Source organism: Synchiropus splendidus, chromosome 2 (genome assembly GCF_027744825.2).
Source record: "Synchiropus splendidus isolate RoL2022-P1 chromosome 2, RoL_Sspl_1.0, whole genome shotgun sequence".
Lineage (NCBI taxonomy): Eukaryota > Metazoa > Chordata > Actinopteri > Syngnathiformes > Callionymidae > Synchiropus > Synchiropus splendidus.
The window spans coordinates 11,476,534-11,503,592 of NC_071335.1; the positions used below are offsets into that span (position 1 = coordinate 11,476,534).

At 40.6% G+C, this 27,059-nt stretch overlaps 1 protein-coding gene across 28 annotated transcripts in view; it reads left to right on the forward strand.

The window, feature by feature from the left end:
• The window catches only part of LOC128753618 (receptor-type tyrosine-protein phosphatase delta-like), a 196,526-nt gene that overhangs the window by 25,316 nt on the left and 144,151 nt on the right, over window positions 1-27,059 (forward strand). For all 28 annotated transcript variants that reach the window (XM_053855409.1, XM_053855408.1, XM_053855416.1 and 25 more), the window contains exon 3: window positions 16,631-16,656. The gene's annotated coding sequence lies outside the window, so the exon portion shown is untranslated. The remainder of the gene's footprint in view (window positions 1-16,630; window positions 16,657-27,059) is intronic.

A 27,059-nucleotide genomic window follows, 5' to 3' on the forward strand; every position in this document is an offset into this window, starting at 1 on the left:
TGCTTTTCATTCAAGTCATTTAGTAAAGCTGGTTAATCTCCTTGGTCTGTAAACAGCTTGTGAGAAAACAACGTGTAATATTACACACCTTCAGTGTCATGAGGCCATAAGCCCGGCTCAGTTGTCACTCCCCTGCATGGTATGTGCGCGTGTCTGACGCTGTGTGTGCGGTTTGACAATGTTTTTGTCCCTGAAAGCCACTGGAGCTTCTAAATGAAGTATTTTATGAAGTTCTGCTGCTCTGGGCAGACCATTAACATTTCATATCACCCTTGCGCTCGTGCGGCCTGCTCCTATGGGCTTGGAGCAAAACGTCTCTTTGAATAAAAACGGCCATGGTCAGTAATCCACGGGCGCCGCGCCGTTGAGAATATTTTCCCATTGAAAGAGTCAGAATAGCCGTCAATCCGTTGCAAAGCCGACTCGTTCTCCCAGAATTAATAGGTCGGTAAAGTCTGTTATTTGTTTTCAATGTTGTTAATACACAAGAGAACTGCCGCCAATCATTCCCTGCTCGTGAAATAATAAATGGCCATAATGAGAGCAGGAATTAAAAAAAAAAAGTGCTGGAATGAGTCCGCATTATTGAGAGAACCTGCTCTTATACTAACAAATGGCAAAGCAAGAAACCAATATTCCAAATATTTATCTGTTTTTCGCCTTCAGTTACTCGTCTTATCCATGTGGCAGAGGAACTGCTTGGCCAGCCCTCTTCGACCGGGGAATCCTTATGAGGTCCCACCTCAACCTTTACACGCTGAAGATGTCAGGGGCTTTACTCAGGCGCTGCTCACTTTCTCCCAAGGAAATGTCAACCACCTGCTTAGCAAAATATTGCGCGGCTATTTTTACTTCTGGTTTGTTATTTTGGTCCTGCTCTCATATGATGGTCAAGAGTCTACCTTCAATAGCTCAGATTTATGTTCATTCGAAAGATAAAAATAAGGGAAGAGAAAGTTCAAACTATAAAAACTAATGTTTCTGTATGAAACATTTTAACAAGATTTTTTTCAAAGCTGGGTGCAAGGCGAATCGAGGGAAAGGATGTTGAGATTATCCCTCCATTCACCTTTCACTGTAAGTCCCGATTTTGGTGAAAACAAAGTTCATTGCGCATTAAAATGGGAAAAAAAATAAAAAATAAACGAATAGAGGAGGACCGGTGTGTAGGGGTTTCAATGAAGAGTGTTTTTAGAGTCCTTTTAAATTCCACTTAGTTGAGGAACACCACAAATTAGAGTGCTGATCAACTGCTTTTTATCCTGAAACACTATTGGTTTGAGGTATTGAGAGACACAAAGGGCGTCTTCACGGACACTACGAAATCAAACAATACAATTTAAGGGGTGAACCTACTTGGCCATGAGAGGTAGGTTGAGGTGTGGCGAATGAAGAAAGAAATGAAGGGTCTATTAAAAAGCCATCAAGTTAAGTGGTGTCATGAAGCTTGACAAACCTGAAATGGTTGTAAATACCCTGCGATGAACAGGCGGTGGTTTAAAAAACCATCGTTTTTCACCTGCAACACACACAATGTCGGACAACCTCCTTTTGCAACTGCTCAAACTTGTTTTTAATCGAGTGTTGCCAAAGGATTTTCTCTCAAGTTTCATCACTTTTTCTTGACTTTATACCCCTTTTCTCTGGCTGTGTCTTCACTCTCTTTAACATTCAAAACTCACTTGTCAGTTCTGAAGCACGCCTTGAGTATCAGGATTCAGTCGGTAAGCTCATCTCATTATCCCCCTAAGTGTGTGTGTGTGCCCCTTGTAAGAGTGTATAACTGACTGTGAGAGAGCAAGTGAGTGATGGGTGTGTAAACCCCCTCCCTCCCCATGCGCTGTTTGAAATAAAGCGACAGATAATCGCAGGGCTCTGGCGAAGCAAGCTCATCTGAGCGCCAATCGATACCAGTGCCATAGCTTCAAAGAACCCCTTCAAAGAGCGGAGAAATAGCCATATGCTCAGCGTGCTGCATGTGTGTGTGTGTGTTTGAGTTAGGAGGGAGTGTGTGGGGAGAGAAAGATAATAGCTGTAGTAAGAGAGGAGGCATGTGAGAACTGCCTTAGCGTCGAAAATATGGTGTCATATCTGACACGTGAAGTGGATGTGAGAAGGTAGAGCGATTCTAATTGGACAAAACCATTGTTTCGTTAGCTGACAATTTCTGCATATTATGGGCCTGTAATCTTTTATTTAGCAAACTGGCAGCAGATGTGGACTTTGTTGTGAAAACCAACTGGGACGGCCGTCTCACACACGCCAGAACACGCAGACATTTCTGCTGTAATTCACAGTGAGAAGGGTGGGAAAGGAGTGGAGTAAGGCAGGAGAGAGGAGAGACTTGAAGACTTGTCGTGTTCTTGGTTTGTGAATGAAATTGCAACTTTTATCATCAATTCAGTTCACATGTGATCGGTCACATTTTCTTCGTTGGTATCGATCTTTCTTTGTTGAAAATATTAAACGTCACTTAAATATACCTGTTGTATTTTTAAGTGTCGCCAACATCACCCACTTCATAATTAAATAAAATGTAAGTAACCTCCAACTTATGACCAGGATCGGTTCGGAAAAACCGGTCGTAAGTCACATTGGACGCAAGTCGAATGGCATTCAAAATGGCCGACGCGAGGGTTATAGCTACTACTGTAGTGGTAGATGGCTGTGTGAGAGTGAGATGCTGGGATACTGTGCTGCCCTAACTGTCGTATGCGTTGCCGGGCTTCGACGTGCTGCGGTGCCAGACATTGAATAAAACAAGTTTAAATTTAAATTTAAATAAGCATCTGCTGGCCGTGGTCGTAAGTATGGGTGGACGCAAGTTGAGCAGGTCGTGAGTCAGATGTTACTTGTAGTGGGTTTTCATTCCAATTACCCCCTAAAAAACCCAATAGACTTTCATTTCCATGTACTATCATAAAATGTATTGTGATTCTGACAAGGTTGTTATACGTGGGTCAAATGTTGCTGCCATCTTGTGATGTCACTGGAGGGAACAAGATGGCAACACCAAGAAGTAGAATCTATATCAGTGGATTTTTCAACGTTTTCGAGGAAGAAGAGCAAGGACTTGTTTTTATTCGAACCACGGCCTTATGGAAATGAAGACAACATATAACGTGTTTGGGTAAACAGTGGGAATTGTTCAGTTTTATACTGGCGGGTATTGACGCCTGCTCTCTTTTCTCTGCTGTTTTTCCACTGCTTTAGATAGCATGGGTATCATCGCTTGCTGTTTATGTTCTAAAACCGTGGGCATTTGCTATCCATTTCAAAACGTGTGAGGCAAACTTTCAGGGCAAAATAATCCTGCAAAGTAGCGAAATGGTGGTGTGGTGCCACTCGTCCCTCATTTTTTTAACTTGCGTCACCTATCTCTTATGACGCTCTTCATCTTTTGGTTAGAGGAACATGCTTCCATGCTCACTGGCACCAGTAGAACATCCAACTATCACGCAACGTTTCTCCTCTGATACTAAAGCTGAAAAGCTTTTTTTGCGTTTTTACGTTTTACATTAGAACTAGTGTTGCATACTGTGTATTTATGCATTGTTCCTGAGGCGTGACGGAGTCGCCTTACATTCTGGTATGTGCTCATTAAAACCAAATTTACGCTCTTGTTATTACTGCGTACAGGACCATCTGAAAAGTGATGATCTTGGGACCAAAGCTTACTGCGTCACTATGGAGCCAGACTTAAGCATAGATAAAATATCATGCAGCTTCACGACAATGACGTTTACCGTACACCATACATGAACACATTTCTGAACACTTTCTCACTCTGTACCTAGCTCACTTGCTTGAAGAATCATGAAGTCTTTTTAGCGCTATTGTTGCAAACTAATCCCGAGTTAAATAATAACTCAACTACAGTAATTTTTCACTGCAGATGAATTGTCTTTTGAGCTATGGACTGCGAGGACGTCTTCAGGTTCTGAGATAAGTGGCGCCAATTAACGGCTCCATAAGATGCCGACTTGACAGGGTTAGCTTATTAGCAGCCTCTCCTACACAGATTGTATTGTACGAGAAATATCCGCTGTAAAACTGTGCTTTAACTTGAGTAGCTACAACCTGTCACTGATATTTGTGCCTCAGGATATATCAGGCTTCTTAACTGGACCATCTTCATTTCAGTTGCCGTCATGTCAGTTGCAATACGTTTTCTAATTGTACAGCATCTGTTTTCTCCGTGATAAAGGAGGACTAAAGAGGTGTGACCAGGAGGTATGAACAATATAGGCCTGCCTTCTGGCAACACCTGAGGAAATGAAGAGAAACAAAGAAGGGGAAATAGCAAACTTCCTGTCATAACTAGTGGATATGAAGCAAATTCAACACCATGCCAAACACAGATATACAGTGTAAGGAGTGTGTGACATCCAGCTGATATCCTGTAGTATTTTAGCTAATAGTTTCTACTTCAAGACAGATAGATTGCCTTGAAAGTGTCTCTTATTTGTGGTATGTGGTTGTTCCAGAGCTCTGTAGCAAATGTCATGGGTAGAGAGCATCGCAATATCGTTCGATATGATGACATGACTTAATAATAATATGGGCTCCTAAGTTTCAGAGTCATTATTACACTTTATTTTGTATAAATACGCAAAGCTACTAATGTGCCGCAACACCTACGGACAGTAAAGTTCTCGGGGTTAAATTGCAATGTGCATGAACAGCTTCTGTCAGTAAAAGTTTGGATCTAAATTGTGTAGTGTAATACTGTTTACAAGCATGCGTCTCTATGAGACCTCTGCTCACGGACGCAGCCAAGACAACGTGTCAGGTTTTGGATAACTTGAATAACTAACATCCAACCAATTTCACTGCAGTTGATCATACTGCATCTACAGTTTCACATGAAGGATGCTGAGGGATACAGAGGGTGTTTGTGTTTACTAATAACCAATGTGATTCACTTACCTCACACCTCCAGTGACATCATGTGCCTCTTCTGCGGTTTGATTGGTTTGGACCTTGCCATCTTGGTACTGATCACAGAGCTTCCAATTCCACTTTTTTTGTGTACAGTCGTGATAGAATGTGATCCAGGCCTGGTCAGCCTACCTCATGTTCGTAGCCTTCGAAAGTGAGCACAATAGTGTGTGCTCTCTGACTCGAGCTGAAAGCTTTCCGATCCACTGTGCTCACAACAAACTCATTTTTGTGTGCAACATTTTCTTTGTATTTTCAGAGAGCCTGCTATGATCCGCACTCTTGCCATCACTTCTAATCTTGAGAATCTCTCCTGTGTCTCCACTGAGTTTTGTTTAAGTTGCTCCACTCCAATTGGGTCTTATTTCTTGCTGTTTTTAGGAACCATTTTGTTTCACTCATTGACCCAGTTTCTCCCACAGTCCCTCCATTGTCGTTTATGAAAAAGATGTGTGTGCGCTCTGTTTGCTATTGATCTCGTCGATGACGTACAGGCTTTTCATGGCAATCTTGTCTGGTGCTTTTGAGTCTCACTGTAATATACATGAAGATTTAAAGTTGTAAGTTGAGTGATTAAAAAAAAGGGGAAATAATAATTACATAAAATATAGAGTAATTACAAGGTGACAATTTCATGTGCATCCAACCTATTGCTTTTTTTAAAACAGCCTCCGAAAACAAAATGAACAGTTGTGATGACGATAGGAAATGAAATGTATTGACTATATTCTCAGTAATATACACCAATGTCTAGCAAAATATTGACTGAATGGCTTTAAATGAATGCCGTACTGGTCGTAATTGTAGACAGCCTGTCAGCCAGAGTCACAGTTGCTGCACAAAAAAAACAATTTTTAAAAACGAATGCTGTGATATTATAATACAGCAATCATTTGTTTTAGAACAGTCTGTGACAGTTGCCATGGAGTGAATGCTGCGCCAACATCAGGTGGCATTGCCTTTGTTGATGTGGCGCACTGTTTTCCTGAATATTTTTTAAAGTGAAATTCTCTTCATTAAATAATAAAACATTGCGGTAGAAGACGTCTGTTCATTCAGCTGAAAAGTGAGAACGGTTTTGATTCGTCAGTGGAAAAAAAAAAAAAAAGTTTGCACAGTTGTCTGATTGCGGTAGCAAATGTGTGTGTGTGTGTGTGTGTGTGTGTGTGTGCATCAGCATGTCTAATTAGCGGAGACAAGCAGGTGTAAAACTGTAATTAATGACACGGTGGTCTGCGGCCATTATCCCTGCATGAGCTCATCTTGGTGTTGAATTGCAAGCACATTTAAAGAATTATAGTTTCACAGGACGCCAACATGGCGACGTGACGTGGGCCGGCGAGACCAGGGAGCGTGCGCCAGTGTTCACGCGGCTGTTTGACCGCACGTTTAGCTCATTAATAGATCCGTTACTAATGAGTCACAGGCTGCTTTCCAGCAAGCTGAGCGCTCAGTGATGGCCTGGCCCTCCTCCAGAATACGGAACACCCACGTATTGACAGAGATTGAGCGTAGGTGTCGGTGTTTTCTCCAATTACCGTCCGATCCAATGTAACGTAACAAGATAGGAGGCTAATTACCGCCGCGCGCGTGTGAACGCCACACAGCAAAGTGACACACTTGCCAGTGCGGACCTGCGCGCAGATTGATGATGTCATCACAAATGACATTTCTCTCCCCTGTCGCGCGTCTTGTTCCGGGGATTGTTTCTGTCACTGCGTGACGGCCATAACTCACGTTCCCGACCGCTGCGCTAAACAACCATTATTGCATCATCAATAACGCCGTGTTATTTAGCAATTGCTGCTTTAGCCAAATTGATTAGCGCTCGAGGCGCGCGCTCGGCTTCGCCGACATGAGAATGATGTAAGATGTGCAAAACGCTGTCACGTATTGCTAGGTGCAACCACGGCATTCATTTGTGTTTAAGCCTAATCCGTCTCCTGTCTGCTCCCTGGGCCAAGACATATACGTGTCTTGCTCTCCTGCTCCGCCGCGCTCGCTCGCTCGCACTGTCTCCCCGTAATTGGACAGAGTAATTGGGCCTAATGAATATGTCTACGGCCGGGTTCCTTCACTCTCCATTAAACACAACTGGATTAGATTTACTGTGCTTACTCTAACATCTTAAAGACTCCATCAGTAGGCCGCTCTTTCACTCACTCACACACACACACACACACAGATTGGCTTAGCTCAGTCGATCGAAGGGCTCTCGGTCAATGTCTCCATCGGGAGTGTAATCTATCTGCGCCTCGCTAATGAAACAGTACAATCACTCGGTGTGTGTGTGTTAGTGTGTGTGTGTGTGTGTTGGTGCTGCCCTTGTATCAACTTGTTACTTAATGTTAATTCTATTGACACCTAGAGCAACACTGTTGGTTCGTCGGTGTAGGTATATTTAAAACTTGAGTACAGGTAATACGATGCTTTCTCACTCTCACTTCCTGAACATGGCTGTCGCGAGGGCGCTGACAAGATAACTTCATTAATAATGAGTGAATCCAGCTCTGCGTGTAATTACACTGACACATTTACACAGGGTTGAGATTTCATCTCACCTTACTTTACTCTTGCCTTATTTTTCATGTGAAATTCCACTTCACCTTTTCATGCTATGTTTCTGTGACAGAAACAAAGAAAATAGTGGTGGGACTTGTTAATTTAATTTAATTTAATTTAATTTTATTTAATTTTATTTAATTTTATTTTATTTAATTTTATTTTATTTATCAGTTTGCTCTCCAGACAACAGGGAACCTTTGTAAGTGCAGGAGTTCCTGGTCCACTGATCACACTGATGCACAAGACACTTGGCAGCTAGGATGATAACAACAACAACAAACATGGAGGAATCCCTGAACAAAAGCAAACAAAAGCATCTGTTTGCTTTTGTTCAGGGAGGTTTTTCACTACACAATGGCCAGGGTTTCCACTACTCTGAATGGACTTGAAATTCCTATAAATTTGAAATTCTTAAATAAAAATTTTCAAGACATGAAAAGAGCTTTAGTTGAATATAGACAACATGGTGATTTATTGTGCTATTGTCAAACTGATGCAAACTAAACAATATTTTGTTGTTTAAATGTATGTATGGGTCCATCAGTAATATACCAAATTCATTCAAATTGAAAAAGGTGGCTTCGTGTGGCATATATTCTTATACCATTAAACTGCGATGAGTTGAGTTTAATTCATCACAAATTCTCTAGATTATCTTTTTAATCGAATCCCTCTCCTAAAAGAAAATCTTCAACCAAAAAATAAAGTTAGGGGCACCAGTCGATACGCCAGTGATATCATGGCTTATTATCCAACGTTGACCGAATGAAAGTTTGTGGCACTAAAATGACTCCCCAGGCATCTTAATAAAAAAAGAAGACCTTTCGAATTCTCAATGTTATGTGAAGATTGAGCTGACTGACTCCTTCTCTCTAAACTTCAGCAGATCAAGAGGTTGCTGTTTTCTGTTTCAGCTGATGCCAAAATATGTTTTTGTGTTAAACTGAAGAAGAACCCACAATCACTAGGTCACCAAAGAAACGAATTGATTCTACTGTTATACGATTCAATATATCTTCCTGATCAAGTGCAGCAACAAGTTTGTGAAGCTAAATAGTTCAGCAGAATCCATTTTAATTTCATTTCATTTTAAATTATTTTTATTTTTTAAGTGTTGTTGGCAGGTGCAGGCATGTGGGTGTTCTCCCACACGTTGAGGCTGCCAAGCCAGAGAAGTACGAAATGAAAAAGCAGATTGTTTATTAACAGATCGGGGTGACTTACAGGCTCTTGTTTGCTGATTGTTCTAAACTGTTCTGTTGACAGCAAAATTACAATTTAGAAGCACGTTCTTTCAAGATCATGCACTGGATTGATTTCAAATGAGACAAAAAAGAAGTGAAATTTGAGGCGTGAAAGAAATGTCTGAATGAAACACATGATGGCTGAAGTCACGTATATTGTAAAAAGAAAAAAAAAACCAAAATATCGGGGATAAACATTAGCGGGGGGGAAGGCAGGACGTGGGGTGTATGTGTCACTGGCGCATCAGTGTGAATGCACTTTTAAAAAGCCCAGCCTGCGAAGATGACGCCACAGACTGAAATGCTGCACGTGCTCACTTAGATCACCTTTTTCTTTCTTGTTTGTAACTGTGGCATTTTGACCTCTAAATGACCTTGAAGTTGAGGAACAGCGGAGGTCTGTGAGAAACAGCCTCACCCTCTGTGATGTTCCAACTCATTTATATTCCACTTTCATAACATTTACTCCCAGATGCTGTGGCATCCTTGCGGCACCGTTTGGAAGGTATTTCGACTGCTCAGTGCCAATGGTGCCAGTATCAAAGATTTAAGGCGCAGGCTGCTTTTATCCCATGCGACTCCTGCAAGTGGTTTAAAGCTGCGCATCATGGCGTCAAGTCTTAGCTGGGAACAGTTCAAGTCTCTACTTGCCAAACTGTTGGTCAAATTATGGTCCTACTCTTTAGGTTTAAGAAGTCACCAAAAGAACAAGATTGCTGCTACAAACAGCTAACCCAAGGAGTTTTGTCTGGTGGGTGACAGATAGTATAAGATAGCAGAAGCACTGCCACCGCCCATGAAAAGAAGCCATGGAGGAGCTTTTATGCTACAGACGCTGTGTGAACACAAGAGGCCTGGGCTTGGACCCTGGACTTGGGTCTGCCAGTGGTGGATTTTCATGCGCTGCAGCGGTGTGAAATGTTGCCCGAGGCAGCTGGGTTCAAGAGGCAGGAGATGACAATTCACGGGGATTAAAGTTGAGGCCTCCTCCCCAGGCAGCTGCAGCTGGGAGGAGGCCCCCACAGGGCAGACACTCGCTTGACCTTGGAACTCATAGTACTTCCCCAGGAAGAGCTCGAGGAGGTTTCCGGGATGAACAAAGTCTAGGTATTTTGTTCTTTCTGCTGCCCCCGCGACACAACACCAGGCAGGCAGAAGGAAATGGTTGGATGAGTAGATGTGGATGGACGAATTCTTTGTCCTTTTACTGTCAAAATGTATTACAAAGGAAATTCATGTGAGGTCTATGTACGACACGTTCTGTGCTACTCGGTTGGTTTTAAGATACTGTATGCAACAATAAAGAAAGTTTATGGAAATAACATTATTGTTCATTAACACATCTGGTTAGTGTTGAAAATGTTTATCATTTATCAGACTAAATCGCTTTGGTGGGGGAATGCTGTTGGTAGTAGTTCACTGAATTGACTTTTCTAAGTTAAGAGTCCCAGAAACAACGGATAAATGTGGTGTTTTCATGCTACTTTAGGTGACAGTTTGACAGGCTTAAAATTACACACACACAGGCTCAACTACTTTAATACTGTATTATTTATTCAAAACCATGTGGAAGAGAAAAAAATAAAAATAAAAATAAAATAAAATAAAATGGTGTCTGTGAGGGATACTTTTATTTCACAATACAATACTTGTTTGTTTTTTGTAATTCAACCATTTTTCCCAGTTCCGGTCAAATAATTCTTCTTTGATTTTCAACTTAAATGTGAGTTTCTCCATCATTGACAAATGTTGAACAATGTCAGTCCATTGGCCCACGTCCGGTGCAACAGGTTGGAGCCATTTTCTTGTAATAGCTTTCTTCCCAGCCACCAAAAAAATCTTGACCAGGTATGAGTCTGATTTGTGAACAGTTCCTTCAAGATATCCAAGGTACAATACACTTCCAGAAAAGGGTATCTTGTATCCCAGCACTTTGCATATTATCCCGTGAATATTCTGCCAAAATGTCTGGATTTCGGGACAACTCCAAAAGATATGTGTATGGTCGGGATTAATTTGCTCACATTTTCTCCAACATGTCTGGTTTTCTTTACATTGTTTACTTTTAATCTGGGGCGTAATAAAGTATCTTATTTGATTTTTCCAAGAAAATTCTCTCCATTCATGGGATTGAGTGGTTGTTTTCAGATTTTTCCACATTTTGTTCCACATTTCATTAGTAATTTCTTCACCTAATTCTTTAGACCATTTATCTTTAACATATATTGTGGTTTCATTTTTAAATCCCATTAAATGTAAATATAATATTGATATTGCTTTGGTAATAATATCGTCATATGATTTCATAATTAATTTAATTATAGGGTGACTTTCTTCTGTATTTGTCTTAATTTTTTTATCATAATAATCTCTTATTTGTAGATATCTAAAGAAATCATATTTATCTAATTGAAATGTATTCTTTAAATTTTGGAATGTTTTTATTGCCCCATCCTCGGTTATTTTATGAAATGCAGTAACCCCTTTAGACGTCCATTGTTTGAATGTATTATCCAGTTTATTTGGCTCAAAATCCTTATCAAATGCGATCCATTTCAGGAGGCCCAGTTCTTTTCCTATTTTTTGTTTCTTAATTATTGATGCCCATATGTCCAATGTGAACATAATTATCAAGTTTTCATCTAAATCATTGTCAATCTGAATTGGTTCCTTTTCCCCAAGTAGTGTTTGTATGGGAACGCCTGTCTTACCTGATTCAATATCTTTCCATCTGGCCACATAATTATTCTTGCACCAATATAAGACAGGACGTAACTGTGCTGCATGGTAATATTGTTTTAAATTTGGTAGTCCCAGCCCCCCTTGTTCTTTTGCTAGTTGTAGAGTAGAATATCGAATTCTAGGTCTTTTCCCTCCCCAAATAAATCTTGATATAAGTTTATCCCACATGAGGAATTGTGACTGTGGTATGCTGACTGGTAAAGCTTGAAAGAGGTATAGCATGCGTGGGAGAATATTCATCTTAATTGTTCTAATCCTATCATTCAGTCCCATTGGATAAGTTGACCATCGTTCCATGTCTTTTCTTATTACATTGTTAATATGTGAATAATTCTTTTTATATAGGTTAGCGGGATTTTTTATTTATTCCTTATATATTATATTTATTCCTAAGTACTTCAGTGATTTCAGATCCCAATTTATTTTGTACTTTCTAAGTGCATCATTCAGAGTGGTGTTGTAGAGAAGTATTTGGGTTTTTGATATATTTATTTTATACCCCGAGTATGAACCAAATAGTTCTAGGATTTGTATTAATTGGTCAAATGATTTGGTAGGTTTATTTAAGTATATCATTGCATCGTCAGCAAACAAGCTGATTTTATGTTCTTGATTATTGATTTGTATACCTTTTACCTGATCACTTTGTCTTATTATCTGTGCCAATGGTTCTATATATAAGGCAAACAGCGTGGGACTTAAACAGCATCCCTGCCTTGTGCCTCTTTGCAAAATGAATCTACTTGAAAGAGAACCATTTATTTTTACTCGAGCCGTAGGTTGATTATAGATTGTTTTAATAATTTGAATAGTGCTTTCATAAAACCCAAATTTTTTTAAAGTTTGATATAAAAATTCCCAGTTAACTCGATCAAATGCTTTTTCTGCATCTAAACTTATCAGTGCTGTTGACATACTGTTTTGTTTAATATGGTTAATAATATGTAATGTTCTCCTGATATTATCTTGTGTTTGGCGACCTGGTATGAATCCTGTTTGATCCTCATCTATGAGATCTGCAATAAAATGTTGGAATCTTCTGGAAATAATTGAGGTAAAAAGTTTATAGTCTACATTAAGGATTGAGATTGGACGGTAATTTTGGCAATATTCCTTATCTTTGGCAGGTTTAGGCAGAACTGTAATGATAGCTTCATTCCAGGATGGAGGTAAAACAGCTTTTGAAAGTGTCCAATTAAAGGCGGATTGAAGTACCGGCGATAACTCTGTTTCAAATTTCTTATACCATTCTGCTGGAAATCCATCACTTCCAGGTGATTTGTTTGTTTTTAACTTTTTGATCGACTTTTGAATTTCCTCTGTTGTTATCTTGTTGGTAATTTGTTCATTTTGTATTTTGCCGATCGATGGAAGGTCTAACGGGTCAAGAAATTCCTCGATAAGCTTTTCGTTTGTTGTTGTGGATTGGGCGTATAGTTCTTCATAGTAATTTCTGAAAACTGTTTCAATTTCTTTTGGCTCATATTTTAATAGATTTGTTTTTGGATCTCGAATTTTATTTACTTGGGTCTCTATTCTTTGTTTCTGTAATTTTCTTGCCAATAATCTTGCAGCTTTTGGTCCCGCTTCATAATAATTTTGCTTCACATATCTTGCTTTAATCTCTGCGTCACTCTGTATTAAATTGTTAATTTCCTGTCTTATCCTTTTTATTTCTTGGTCAGTCCCATGGCTTGGTTTCTCTTTATGATTCTGTTCAAATGCCTTCAATTTTTCTATTAATTCCTTATAGTTCTTTTCTTTTTCTTTCTTAAGTTTACTAGAAATGCTAATAATTTTCCCTCTTATGACTGCTTTTAATGCATCCCATAATATTGTTGGGTTAGTTTCATGATTATCATTGTTTAACAAATAGTTTTGAATTTCTAATTTAATTTGTTCTACTACTGTTTTATTATTAAGAATTCCAACATTCATTCTCCATAGTGTTTCTTTTTCCCGGGATTCTAATTTGATATTTAAATATATTGCACTGTGGTCTGATACATCTGTCACCCCTATTTGACAGTCCTGTATGATACTCCGGTTCGCATTCTGCATTAGGAAGTAATCTATTCGGGAATATACTTTGTGTGATGCTGATAAGTGTGTGTAATCCCTTTGATGAGGGTGAAGATCTCGCCAAACATCAAAAAACCCAGTTTCTACCCAAATATTTTTAATAACTTTTGCAAGAATATTTTTGCCTGTTTTTCTACTTGTTGTATCCAGGTCTCTATTCATTATCACATTGAAATCTCCTCCACATATACAAATACCTTCATTTTCTTGTGTGATGAGATCAAATAAGAATGTAAAGAAACTTTTATTGCTCTCCGGTGGTGCATAGACATTTACCAGGGTTATAGAAGACTGCTCGACTCTCCCTTTGACCAGTATAAATCGCCCCTCCTGATCACTTATTTCTTTTTGACATTCAAATCTTATTGTGTTTGATATCAAAATTGCAACTCCTCTTTTTCTTGAGTTAGTATGAGAACTATTAAATGTATTTTTAAATCCAAATCTTTTAAGTTTTTCGTGTTCTGTCTGTGAGAGGTGTGTCTCTTGCAGAAAGTTGATTTGCGCTTTTTCTTTTTTAAGTTTATTCATTATTTTGGCTCTTTTAATAGGGTTTCCCAATCCATTTACATTTAGTGACATGAGCTTTATGGTATCAGTATTTTTCATAGATGGTTTTAGGTTGTACAAGTTTGCAATAGCTCCCCCACAGGACATTAAAAAAAAAACAACCCAACATTAACAAACTGGAAAATATATACATAAACAACTCCCAAAAAGAGATGCCCACAATAACTCTGAACCTTTGTGGACACTCTTCACCCATTGTGGGGGTAGTCCCTTCACAAGGGAGGGGCCCCCTCCCTGAAATGAGGTTTGCTCTCCTCATACTAGTCTAACTATAGTAGATAACTGCCCCTTTACACCAACATATTGATATTAATAACCCCTTTTTGTATAACGTGTCGGTTTATGAACAAAAACTTACTGTACAACCACTAACTTAAATAGAAGAAGAATTCCAGCTTGCATGTCTCCGTTTATGTGGATTCCAGAGTTCCTTTTGCATCGCTGTCCTGGCGTTGGAACTCCTGTAATCTTCCTCTTGCGCGTCGGCCAGTCTCTTCGCTTCTCGCAACTCGTATCCAGGTTCCAACAGTCGATTCTCGCAGTCTCTCCAGTGTGTTATCCGTGTTCATAGTAGTGGGTTGTACGTCATCCACTCTGATCCCCCTCTTCTGTAAATCGCCGAGGACCTCCGCTGCACTGCCATATGTTTTGACTCCGTTGGTCCAGTGAACTCGCATCTTATTCAGCGGTGTCTGAAAGCGGATCCCCTCTCTCTTCAGAACCTTCTTGATGCCGGCGTATGCTTTGCGCTGTTGGACCATCCTCATTGAGTAGTCATAGTCGAAATAAACAGCATTCCCCTCGAGTGTGATGCGCTTTTTCTGCCATGCCCTTTTTAATATCATCTCTTTTGTGGTGAACTGTAAAAAGTTCAGGATAATCGATCTCGGGGGTTGATTCGGTCTCGGTCTCGGGAACGTCGCTCTGTGTGCTCTTTGAATTTGTAAGTCGGTGTCCAGTGAAAACTCTCGACGGAGCCAGGTGTCCATGAATTCTGCCAGCGTGTCGTAATTCGACTCCAGCCCCTCTTTAACGCCATATATCCGTAGATTATTGCGCCTGGAGCGTGATTCTAGATCGTCGAGCTTGTCCAGCATGATTTCCTGTTGTTTCACGATGTCTTGTAATGCGCTGTTCGCGTCTGAACTCCATCTCTCCACTTCCTCCACCCGAGTTAAAGCCGTGTTCATTTTCTCTTTCTGGGTATCGATTTCCGTAGTTACCTTGGCGAGTGTCTGTTCCATTTCCTCCTTCATATCTTGTATTTCACTTTTCAGCTGTTTTGAAATATCATCCTTGAACACCCTCAGTTCGACTTTTAATTCATTTTGCATAGCTTGTATCTGTTTGCTGATGTCATCCAGGCTCGTTTGGTGCGCGGCCATGCTGTTAGCTGCAGGTGCTAGCTGGTCTTCTTCGTCTCCTCTTCGCGTTGAATCCGTTGCTTTAATGTCGGGGGTTTTCTTATTCTTTGTTTTTGATATTCCTGCCTTCATACTTTTATCCTCTTAGTCGGTTTTTCGAGTTATATAGGAATTCGTAGTTGGTTTCTGGGAGCCAGTTACTCACACGTCCATCGCACCTTACGTCCCACCGGAAGCAATACTGTATTATTTATTAAGACTTTTTTTTCATTGACTTTTATGTAAACAATACTTCCAGTTGTCATTAAAAAAAATAATGGAATGTGATATTTTAATGGAAACATCAAACAGAGAAAGTCACCCAGCCCTTCGTGGTTATGAATCTCTTCACTTACTTTTGTATGTCATTTGTTGACTGGTAAAGAGGCCTGTGATTCTGTGAAGCAAAATGCTCATGAATACTCCAGAACTCTCACAGCTGCTGATACCTTTAACGCAGCTTTCCCAACCCTGAATCCAAACAATCCCGATAGCAACTGTCAGTCAGGCTGTTTGCAGGTAATCTGCCTTGAGTGAGAGATTTCTGGTTTGTGGAAGCCCAGGAGCGGGTGTCTCTTTTGACATTTGATGGGTGTTTGTCCAATTTGGTGTGAATTTAGATCTCAGAATTGATCCAATATATTTCCAATAGAGTGTTGGCTGTTATTAAATACAGTCGTGATTTGAGTTGAAGATATTGCTGAAAATATATTTTGGATTTATGAGACTGCTTATTCAACTGTGTTCGACTTTTGCTTCCTTTAGCCCGTCTGCCACCCATGCTGACTTGGCTTTGACTCGGCTATCATTGAATTTGGACGAGTCACACCTTTATCACGCCTCGAAGTGTAATTACCGTCTGAAGCGACGCAGGGTGCCAGTGCACGGGGCCAGTAGGAAGCTCGTGTTAAACACAAATGACAGCAGGTCGACGAGTGAAAAGTGGAGTGTAATTGAAACATCATGATTCTCATCACGTGTTCAATTGTGAAGCCTTTGGGGAAGTTGTGGAGTCATAACACCATGTGACAAACTAATTTTCTCTCTTTCTCTTGTTTTTCTTCTTCCCTGTTCCGCCCTCAGTTTGAGGTGTCGAAGTGCTTCTTAAGGTAAGAGATACCGTCGGTTTGTGTTTGCCTTCCCTCTAATTCTGTGATTCTCCAACCCAGCATGCCATCAGCTCTCAGCGCAGTGTGTGTTTCTTGTTATGTCCTCCAAATCCATTTTGCGCTGGATTTTTATCTCACACTTTCACATCAAAAAGGAATAAAACTCTCACAAAAGCAGGCGTTGGAAGAAAAAGGGAGGAGAATTCAGGCCGTTTCGTTTGCTGTGAGTTGAAAAACATGTTCGGGTTCTGGCTTGATGTAGTTAAGGGCCAAATCAATAAGCATTTCCTGAACATCAATGTTTAGTGAGTCGACTCAGGTGTATCATACTATTGCATTAAGTCACGAGCATCACTTTATTCAGTGGGTAGTGTCAGTGACGTGAGGACTTTACTGGCAGTGAGAACTGGGATCCCCAGAGCTTCTGTCGCAGGACGGCCCCCACAATGGTGCTGTCAAAAGAAAAATGTAAATAAAACTTATTTTTTTTGTTCATGTCATTTTAGACTTTTTAGCATGTGTTTTGCGTGTGTTTTGTTTTTGACTGCTCATGATTTTACAACTCTACAGTCCGAATGATCCGAGCCCACCCACTAAAGAGTCAAAGCATTGACAGTGAACAGCCGAACATTAAGTTAATACTGACATCTTCTAGCCAATGATTTCAGCCGAGCGTGGCGAGTTCACGTCCCAACCCGGGATGGTGTGTTAGAAATTCAAAAAGAGTGTTGGGTTCAAGCTTGCAAAAGTTGGCCAATGATGAGACGGTGATCGATATGGATAGACGTTCTGCTTCCGGCGGGAAAATGTACATCCTCTCATGTAATATAATATTTAAAAAGCTCTTCCTTCTTCCTTGATGATTGACTGGTGGTTTTGAAGACGCTGCTTCATGGGGATTCCCTGTCTGCTTTCTGCGCCACTTAAATAGAAACAATGTGTACTGTTGTGATATTTTATTCATCGTCACATGATGAGCAATTTTATTTTAAGCCCATTGTATTTCTCAAACTTGCAGGAGTAGCATCCATGTATTCTTTGTCTGTGTACAACTTTTAAATAGTGGCTTATCGGGGTTAATATGGAGAAGGACATTCTTTCTACTCCAGTTGAAGGGAGCAAGAAGAGGAGCAGGGGAGGGAGAATCCAAGAACCAATGTCATGTCAATGGCACTTCACACATTCTGTGGGACACAGATTAAAGTATAGAAATGGTCACAAATTTAGGCTCTGCACAGGTGTTTTCAAGCCCTCTGTCTCAGTAGACATCATGGGTGGTGAATCATGGTGTTGCACAGGTGACGCACACTTGTATTTCTATCCAATGCTTTTCCTGCCTCTCACTGTAAACTCTAGGACTCTAAATGAAACTTAAATTCAATTATAATGACAGAGTTATTTTGAACTTTTAATCGTCAAATTGAGGCTTATCCTCATGGAGACAGCAGGGATGTCTCCATTACCATAGCAAAACCAGGTACACACACATACACACAAAGAAAAATATCAATATTTTAATGAAGTGTGTTTACAAGACATGACCTGACACCTTCCACGGTCGCAACACACTCAAACTCCTTTCACTGAATAGATATTCATTTGCACGTTTTACCTTTGATTTCGTGGTGTAGCCAAAAAAAAAACCTGATCTGTTTCAATGACTTCTCGGCTACTTTCAGTAGTTTGCAGGCAGGGCAGGTTTTATAGCCTGGGTGTGTGGTTATTATAACATCGCCAAAATCCAATCCAGTAGCTGGATTATACTTTGTGGTTTATAAGCTTAAAATCCAACAAGAGGTATGAGGAGTCGCTGCAGATTTTTATCTCTCACAAATGTAATTATGACTCCACATACATAGAAATATGCCCTTGCCACTGACTTTCTGCTATAAATGAGCTTTCAGCTACGGATCTTTTTGCAGTCATGAAAGAAAACCTAGTCAATTAAAGCCACCGAAATTAAAAAAAAAAAAAAATCCTTACCTTTAAAATATATAGAGGCCTGCTTCAAAGACTTGAAAGACTTGTGGGTTGATGGATGGGTCTTTTCCAAACTTGACCTCTGAAGACAGACATTTTCACAATCTGTTCCAAACGGCCGTTCAAGAAGCGAATTGTTCGAAATCTGAATTGATTTTTCCCATTGCAATGAATGGAAAAAGAAACAATGCGTTCCAAGCCTTAAAATAGTCTTTTGTAGGAGTGAATGTAGAGTGTGTGCTGCAGGTGCGCTGTTCCTCTATGTGTGTGGCCGCTGCATGTGGGAGGGGTTGCCGAGTGAGTGACGTCTCTCCAGAAGTGAAGAGGTGCCCGGTGCGTGTCCAGCTCTGAATGTGCGCTTCTGTGCAGTTTGGCTGTGACAAAGTCATAAACCAAGTCACGCTCTGTCCCAGACTCGCCTCATCCCTGTCCCAGCTCCAGCCCACAACAGGACATCAAACCCTGGAGTGAGCGCTCCAGCCTCAGAGGTGTGGAGAGAGAGCACCTCCCCTGTGACACTCTACCACGGTCCAGTGTGGAGACAGGAAAGGTTTTACACCTCAATATAAAGAAAAAACAGTCAGTAAATGTAGCTAACGGGACACGTCTGCATACAGAGGCTGCGTTATACACAATAACAAAGCGTGTCGTGGGTCAGCTGATCAGTCCGCGCATGTTATGTCTCTTCCGGCTTTTTTCGGGGGAGTTCGAGTTCTGGATTTTCATTCGAAATCGAAATCTGAAGCAAAAAAATCTCAAAATTTTTGTTTGAACTCCAATTTGTTCGAAGTCCGGTACGTTCGAAAACCGAGGTACCACTGTATATATCCATCTGTTTTAACCCTAAACGGCATGTGAACCAACTTGCCATTGAATGGTGTCCGTCGCTTTATCAACCAAGACAGCAAATGTACTACCTCAATTGCATGGAAATATTCAACAATTGTCTTTAAAGAGGGTGAAGTTTTGTGACTCTGAGGGAAAATGTATCAGAAAAATTGCCTTAAACATGCATTTATAACTGTTCATTAGGCTTTTATTGTTATCAGTTGAGGTTAACATCTCTATAGAGGCTTGAAACAAAATTAAACTTCACACATTTCTTTCTACTTGCATGCAAAGCAACTCTGTTTCTTAGGTACGTTGCCCCTGACTGCTGCAGCAAGTCCAACTGTGAGTCCAAAATCTGTTTTAAAGGGAACAGCGTCGTTATTGTTTATTTATGGATTAGGTGTTTGTGCTCGGGTATACCCCAAACTTATTACTTCTCGGTCGCTGTCACTAGACCCACAGTACGACTGCAAAGAAATTAAACGTCGCAAGTAAATAACCAGAATGTGACAGAAGAGTTCCTGACCTTGGAGTGTGCAGGACTGTTATATATGACTGCAGTTCAGACTCAACAGGGTGCTGCGCACGCTGGGTGGCACTTTCTTTCTTTTAAGTCTCTGGAACTGAATGTAACTTATAAAAGCAGGAAATGGAAGTGAATAAGCTGCTTTCACTTTCATTTTTTTAAACATGAATGTGGCAATTTAATGTCCAAGGATCTACAGTATATACAGAGACTAAGTGTGGGGGGCAGTCAAAGGCAAGGTGCAAGGTTTATCAAATTATTATTACTCAGTAGTTAAAACACTGTTCTCATAAAAATGGTAATTATCTCAGAAAGATTGTAAAATGAGCAAAGTCTATTTTTATTCGGTTGTGGTAAATAGTCTGGAACTGACGCTAAATGCTTTGTACTCTAAAATCATTGATGCTACGATATATCGCAGTATTTCCTCCGGCCCTATGTTATTGATTCATTGGCATCAAGTATCGATACTGAAACAACAAACATATGGCCGTTCTTAAAGTATTTGGTCATAAAAAGCCTGCTACAAATCTTAAAGACACCACATGATGGCGCCTCCTCGCGTGACCAGAGTTCATACAGCGTAAGAGTACTGTTTAGGAAGGGAGTTGAAGAACTTCGAGAAGAATAGAGTGACGGATGATTCGCAAACGGACACTGTGTCGGTCCCCCAGTCTTTATCTGTGGTGAATACACAAACCTCGTCTCAGCCTTGGTAACATAATGGAGCTGTTAGCCTCTTGCTAATCCAGACGACGCTCACATACGTCGGACCGCAGGCACTATTGTGTGAATATTTTATGCTATTAAAACCTGAGGCTAAATCGAACGATGCTTCTGATGTTTTAGGTTCATGATTTCTTGGTTGTTGTGTGACCACAAGCGTTTGTCTTATACAAATCATCGCAGTGTGTTGAGTCCCATAATGCAGCTGCGCTTCTCACTCTTTAGTTTACTCTGCGGCGACATAAAAATGCCAAGTGTAAAGAAGCATAATGTTGCAGTATACATTTTCTTCTTTGTTGTTATTCATCTTTTTGTATTTTTAGCTGAGATTAATTCAGTGCAGTCACTTAATCCAGAATATTTTAATAGGCACATATATTGTAATGTATCACTGAGGAAATGTCGTCTGATGTACTGATAATGGCAGTATTGTGATATTATCGCTATCGTTGGCAAGACATCGTGATACTACCGTATCGTGAATGGTGTGCTCCCCCTATTAGAGGAGAGGCTACACTGCCCCCTGCTGTGTGGCAAGTGTATAAATATTTCTCAGTGACGTAGCAGGTCCCAGCAGGATAAATGCTTTGCATTATGTTACAGTAGCCCTTGATTCCTTGTGTTGTGAGTCATGGTGGGGGGGCATTGAGAAACTTTATGCTGTAATTAAAAGAGAGAATGAAGTTGCATTCTGCTTAGACTCTCTCCTGTTTTTACAGACTGATAGATGCTAATTTTTCTGTTTTACAGCTCTTGAATTGGATCATGTTTAACAGTTTGGTGCCTTGCATGGTTGAGCTTGATGCCTATAGTCCTCCCCAGTGCCTTAGCAGCACAGACGTCACCTACGCTGGCATTTTAGCATTAGGGTTTTTAGCTTTTTTTCTCTGAAATACAGTGAACTATGACTAAAGAATCAGTGCTGTCTTAACAGTCAGTTGAGTAGGACTCCGACCTTTTAAGGTAGGCAGGTGTGCATTCAATGCACTCTGCTTTTGTGTTCTCCGTTGTAAAAATCCGACACGTTGCTGCCCCCACCCTCCTTGTTGGAGACGCCCCCTATGGGAACTCTCATACAGTTGCTTTAAATCGTAATTGAGCTCACCATTGAAATTGTAATGGATAATAATAATGCTGCAAATATTTTTTTTTTAGTTCTTTGAGAGTAATTTATTCATTCTTTCATCAGACTGGCTCATAATTCAAAGCCGAGCTAGATCTTTACCTGCGGCAGATGCTCTGCTGGATTTGTCCATTAGCGCTGTGTTTGTTTGCTCAAGGTTGTTGAGGTTCTGGAGGTGTGGAAGTGTGGAGGTTTCTCAGCCTGCTGCCCTTTGCATGTCTAGATACCAGTGTTTGGAGTGGGCTCTGGTGGGAGCGCACGTCGAGCCTCATTAGCGGCTACATTTTGGCTTGTGCGCTTGTACTGAAGACTCATTGTGGGCACAAAGTCATATGTTACACTACTGTTGGCCCATCTGCCATGTTGGCCCTGACTTGAGACTCCGGGACTTTTTTTAAGAAGACCTAAATTAGAAAACAGATGGGAGAGATATTCCTTTCTCTGTGTGTGATTCCTCAACAGACACAATTAAGTGAATGTTTGTGGCGTGAATTATTAAACTAAAAATACATGGGTACGTTTGCAGTGTTGTCGTAGCTTGTCGTGTGGTTTGAATGGGGTAGTCAAAATGCATTTCTGCACAGTGTTTCATCTTCACTGAAGCTAATGAAGTGCTCCGGACTAAGAGGAGATTGTGAAATAAACGCATGAGAGAGGCTTTCAGGACAGATAAAAATAGGCAAAAGACAGATTTAGAAGCAATGGTGGGGCTGTTGTGCTGGCTCAGCGGCGGAAATTCCCTGGGATGATTTATGATTTATGGAGCTTTCAAACAATTAAACGACTGCGCGCACACGACAATATACTTTCATGTTCGCGTTTTACATCCAAATACCAGAGCTGGAATGTTATGGTGAGGATGGTTTTCACCTCCACATGTAGCGCGTTGATGAGGATTTTCACACGTACCTTCAAATACCTGAAACTCTTCGCTATGCTGCCTGATCCTACACATTACTTTAAATCCACTGTAGCCTTCAACAGCCACCATTTTCTATTAATCTTTCTCTTGCTGACTGTAACCATTCCAGTCGGAGTATGTGAAAAATATTGAAGCTATAACCTCTGGAAAGTCTCACAAGAAGCACACTTGCACTTAAAACTTGTTACTTACCTTGATGTTCGCAGGAGTAAATGCCGCTGCGAAAACATGTATTAATGTGACTACATTTCCATAAAATGTCTCAGAAAATCATCGTAAATCTCTTATATAATACATATTCTAGTCAGGACATTTTTCCAACCCTGTTCTGTGCTGGACTACCTCCCATCCATCCGTCCATCCGTCTTCCACCACATCTGAGGTCAGGTTGCAGAAGGTCAGACTTTCCTTTCCCCAGTAACATCCTCCATCGTCTTTCCAAGATAATCTGCCCCAGGTTCTCCCCGCACTTGGACTTAAAGTCTCACTAGGGTGGCATCCAGGAGTCAAGTCAAATAGATACTGGCTCAAGTTACTTTCATCAATGTGGAGGAACTCTGAGTTTCTGCCAGAGCTTCATAAACCCTTTGGAGAAAACACACTTTGGCTGCTTGTATCCGTGAACTTGTTCCTTAGGTCATGATCGCTGAATGGAGAGACTTGCCTCCAGGCTAAATGCAGAATCCTCATAATGTGGGAAAACTATTCTTTTTCAATCATATTTTTCATGTATTATTATAACCGATCGCCATTTTTCTGGCTGATACCAGTTTTTTTTATTGTCTTCTTTTTCTACTCAGCAAAATCACACTCAAAAGTCACTTTTCTTATTTTTTTTTTTTAGATTGATTGCTCAAACCTACTAAATAACAGTAATAAAACTGAACAACACTGTATAGAAAACAATGCAAATTTTAAGCAAATACATAACAAACAATAAAAAATGTTTTATTCCCTCTTCAATGAACAACAAACCGATCAAACCCAGGATGTAAACCTAAATGGAGGAATGTTGCCATTTGTCCAGGGAATGATAAGCAGGGGTCCAGGTGCGTTACTAGCTGCTGATAACAACAGAACCTGCCTGCTCATCCAAAACAATAAACTCCATTGGCATTTGTTAGCCACTTGGTAGCGCTCGAATTCAGCGTTGTGAATTGAGTGCAAGTGTCTATGTTGCATTAATGTTGCGTCTGAGTCCATGGGTGTGAACATCAGTTCAGTTGTCGTTCTTGACGGAGAAGAATGGCCAAACAACCGCCTGCAGAGCTGCAGCGTAGTAGTGTACAGTACATTACATTACATTGTAATGTAAAATTTTCAAGAGTAATAACATTTCTCATCATATATAAATATAATGAGCATCTTATTAAAATAAATAACTCAAAAATGCTTCATATTTGTCATTTGATCGGCCGATCATGATAACGCCATAAATGCCCATATCGGTGCCGATATTCAGTGCATCCCTAGTGATTTATATAGGGTTTATAAATCTTCCTCGGATTGTTGTGTAATTGTATTTCTTTTGCAATAGGCAAGATTGGAAAAATGACTTTCATCCACACAGGGCGCTACTCTGCAGATTCATCGAGCAACCCGGTTAAGATGTTCCACTGCTAAGGACATGTGATGGGAAAAAAAATAGAAATCCTACTTCACCTTCGCTCAAAGTAGTTACATATTCACTTAAGACATTGTGTAAGGCCTGGTGCTAAACAATGCCTTCCATGGACCCAGAGAGTTGACATAAGACATGACAACAATGAAATGTTCAATCAACACTCTAAGTGCCTTGGTTGGAATGGTTGCGCTCAGCAGGGGAAAGGTTAATTATCACATACAGGAGACATGTGGCACACCTGCTTGTCTTCACACACTCCAAGTGAATGTGTGCGTCTGTGTGCAAACGTGTTATATTGTGTACTGTGGAGATGCTATAGCAACTGATGTCCCACTTTCCTTTCGGATCAAGCACCGCGTTTGTCCTTCAAGTGCTGTTTGCTACTGCCGCCCCTCACTTGTTCCCCCCTTCTTTTTGTCGGTTATGGCGTAAATCAATGGAAAAACAATGTCATGGCATGTGGGTAGTTTTCATGTAAATCTGATGTTGAGCAACACCAAGATCACCAGTAAGACTGTAAGTATGTGAGTGGAGGAAATGTTATGTGGAACAACAGTATGTGAGTGACCGACAGCTCGGTGACAATGGTACATCATTTTAGCCTCATCATCCTCCCTAAAGGCAACTTAGCCTCTTCATTTCCTACATCATCGATCTTCTTCCTCTTCATATTTTAAGGGCACTTTTATTTAGTATTGCAGATGTTTGGTAGCCTGCCATCCACCACTTGGTACTGTATATAGCGCCTCTTTTACCCTGATAATAAACTTGGGCAAGTGATCAGGGGAACGAAACGGCCCAAATATGACTTGTAGTCGAGTCAACTTTTCAGACGTGTACATTTTTAAAATATTGAACCCTTGTGCTGAATGATGTGTTGGTGACACGTCATTTGGAATCAGGAAAAGACCAGCTCAGAATTTTCGCTAAATTTGGAGGGAATTTTTTGTGAATAAATGACAAAACAAAAGATTAAAATGCTTAGTAAATTCAAGCTACTGTCACTTTGGCAATGGATCACTGTAAAATCTGTACAAAGAGAAAAAAATTGAGCAACATCAACTACAAGTACCGGGGACGGGGATTGGTTCAGACCAACCAGTTGTAAGTCAGATTGGCTGTACGACGAATGCCATTCAAAATAGCCGACGCGAGGGTTATAGCTACTACTGTAGTGGTAGATGGCTGTGAGAGAGTGAGATGCTGGGATGCTATGCTGACGTAACTGTCGTATATGATGTCGGGCTGCTACATATTGCGGTGCCAGACATTGAATACAATTTTTAAAAAAGGTGGTCGGAAGTACGGGTGGACGTAAGTCGAGCAGGTCGTAAGTCAGATGTTACTTGTACTCAGATTTCATCAAACAGGCAGCACAGTTAGCGCTAGCATTCCCATTTAGCTAATGACTTTGAGAGTGTAAACATGGGCTTTGGTCTGAGTCTTATTTTCACCAGCCACTGGTCACTGACACAGCATTCAAACAGCAGTCCAGACAGCGCCATAGAGATAGGACCGGAACTCGCTGTTTACAAGCAGAAAATTAGAGAAGATTTTTTGTTTTTATTTTTTTACTTTGGCAGCAAAATCCGTGTCATCTACACAACCCCTGGCCAAAAAAACAGTTGCCACCAAAAAAAAGGGTCATACACTGTAATATTTTGTTGGACCACCTTTAGCTTTGATTACAGCACGCATTCGCTCTGGCATTGTGTCGATAAGCTTCTGCAATGTCACAAGATTTATTTCCATCCAGTGTTGCATTCATTTTTCACCAAGATCTTGCAGTGATGATGGTAGAGTCTGACCGCTGTGCAAAGCCTTCTGCAGCACATCCCAAAGATTCTCAATGGGGTTAAAGTCTGGACTCTGTGGTGGCCAATCCATGTGTGAAAAAAATGCTCCCTGAACCAGTCTTTCACAATATGAGCCTGATGAATCCTGGCATTGTCATCTTGGAATATGTCCGTCCCATCAGGGAAGAAAAAATCCATTGATGGAATAACCTGCTCATTCAGGATATTCAGGTAGTCAGCTGACCTCATTCTTTGAGCACATAATGTTGCTGAACCTAGACCTGACCAACTGCAGCAACCCCAGATCCAGGATCCAGGTGGCCACTTTTTTTTTGGCCTGGCAGTGTATTTGGGGTGTGGACTCAGTTCAGGTACACCCAGAGGTGTTCCGGACATGTCCCACCAAAAGGTTGCATGGCAGACCCAGATGGTGAAGGAATAACATGCTATTCTTGAGAAGGGGCTTCTGGACAGCGAGGCCAGCTGTCCAGGTGTGGTCCGGAATTAGTTTTCGAAGGGTCAAACCTTGAACTTGAACACTGTTTTAAATGAAAAATATGTATCATTTAATTCTATATTAAATGATAAATATTATTATATTATATTTCTCAAGGGTTCACACTCACTTTGTTCATCTAATGAAAAGCATCAGCTCTTTGTGTGAAAGCTGTGAAATGTGAAACAGCGAGATCCATGTGAGAACATTTGTGGTGCCTTGAAGAATTACAACCAGTTCAGTGGCAGAAAAATAAGAAGCCTAACTCAAATTAAGTCTTATTTTGAGGATTCATGAATATCTTAACTCTCTCTGGGTATTCCCTTTTCTTTTATCCACTTTATCTTACTCTTCAAACACGCCTTGTCTTCCCACTGTC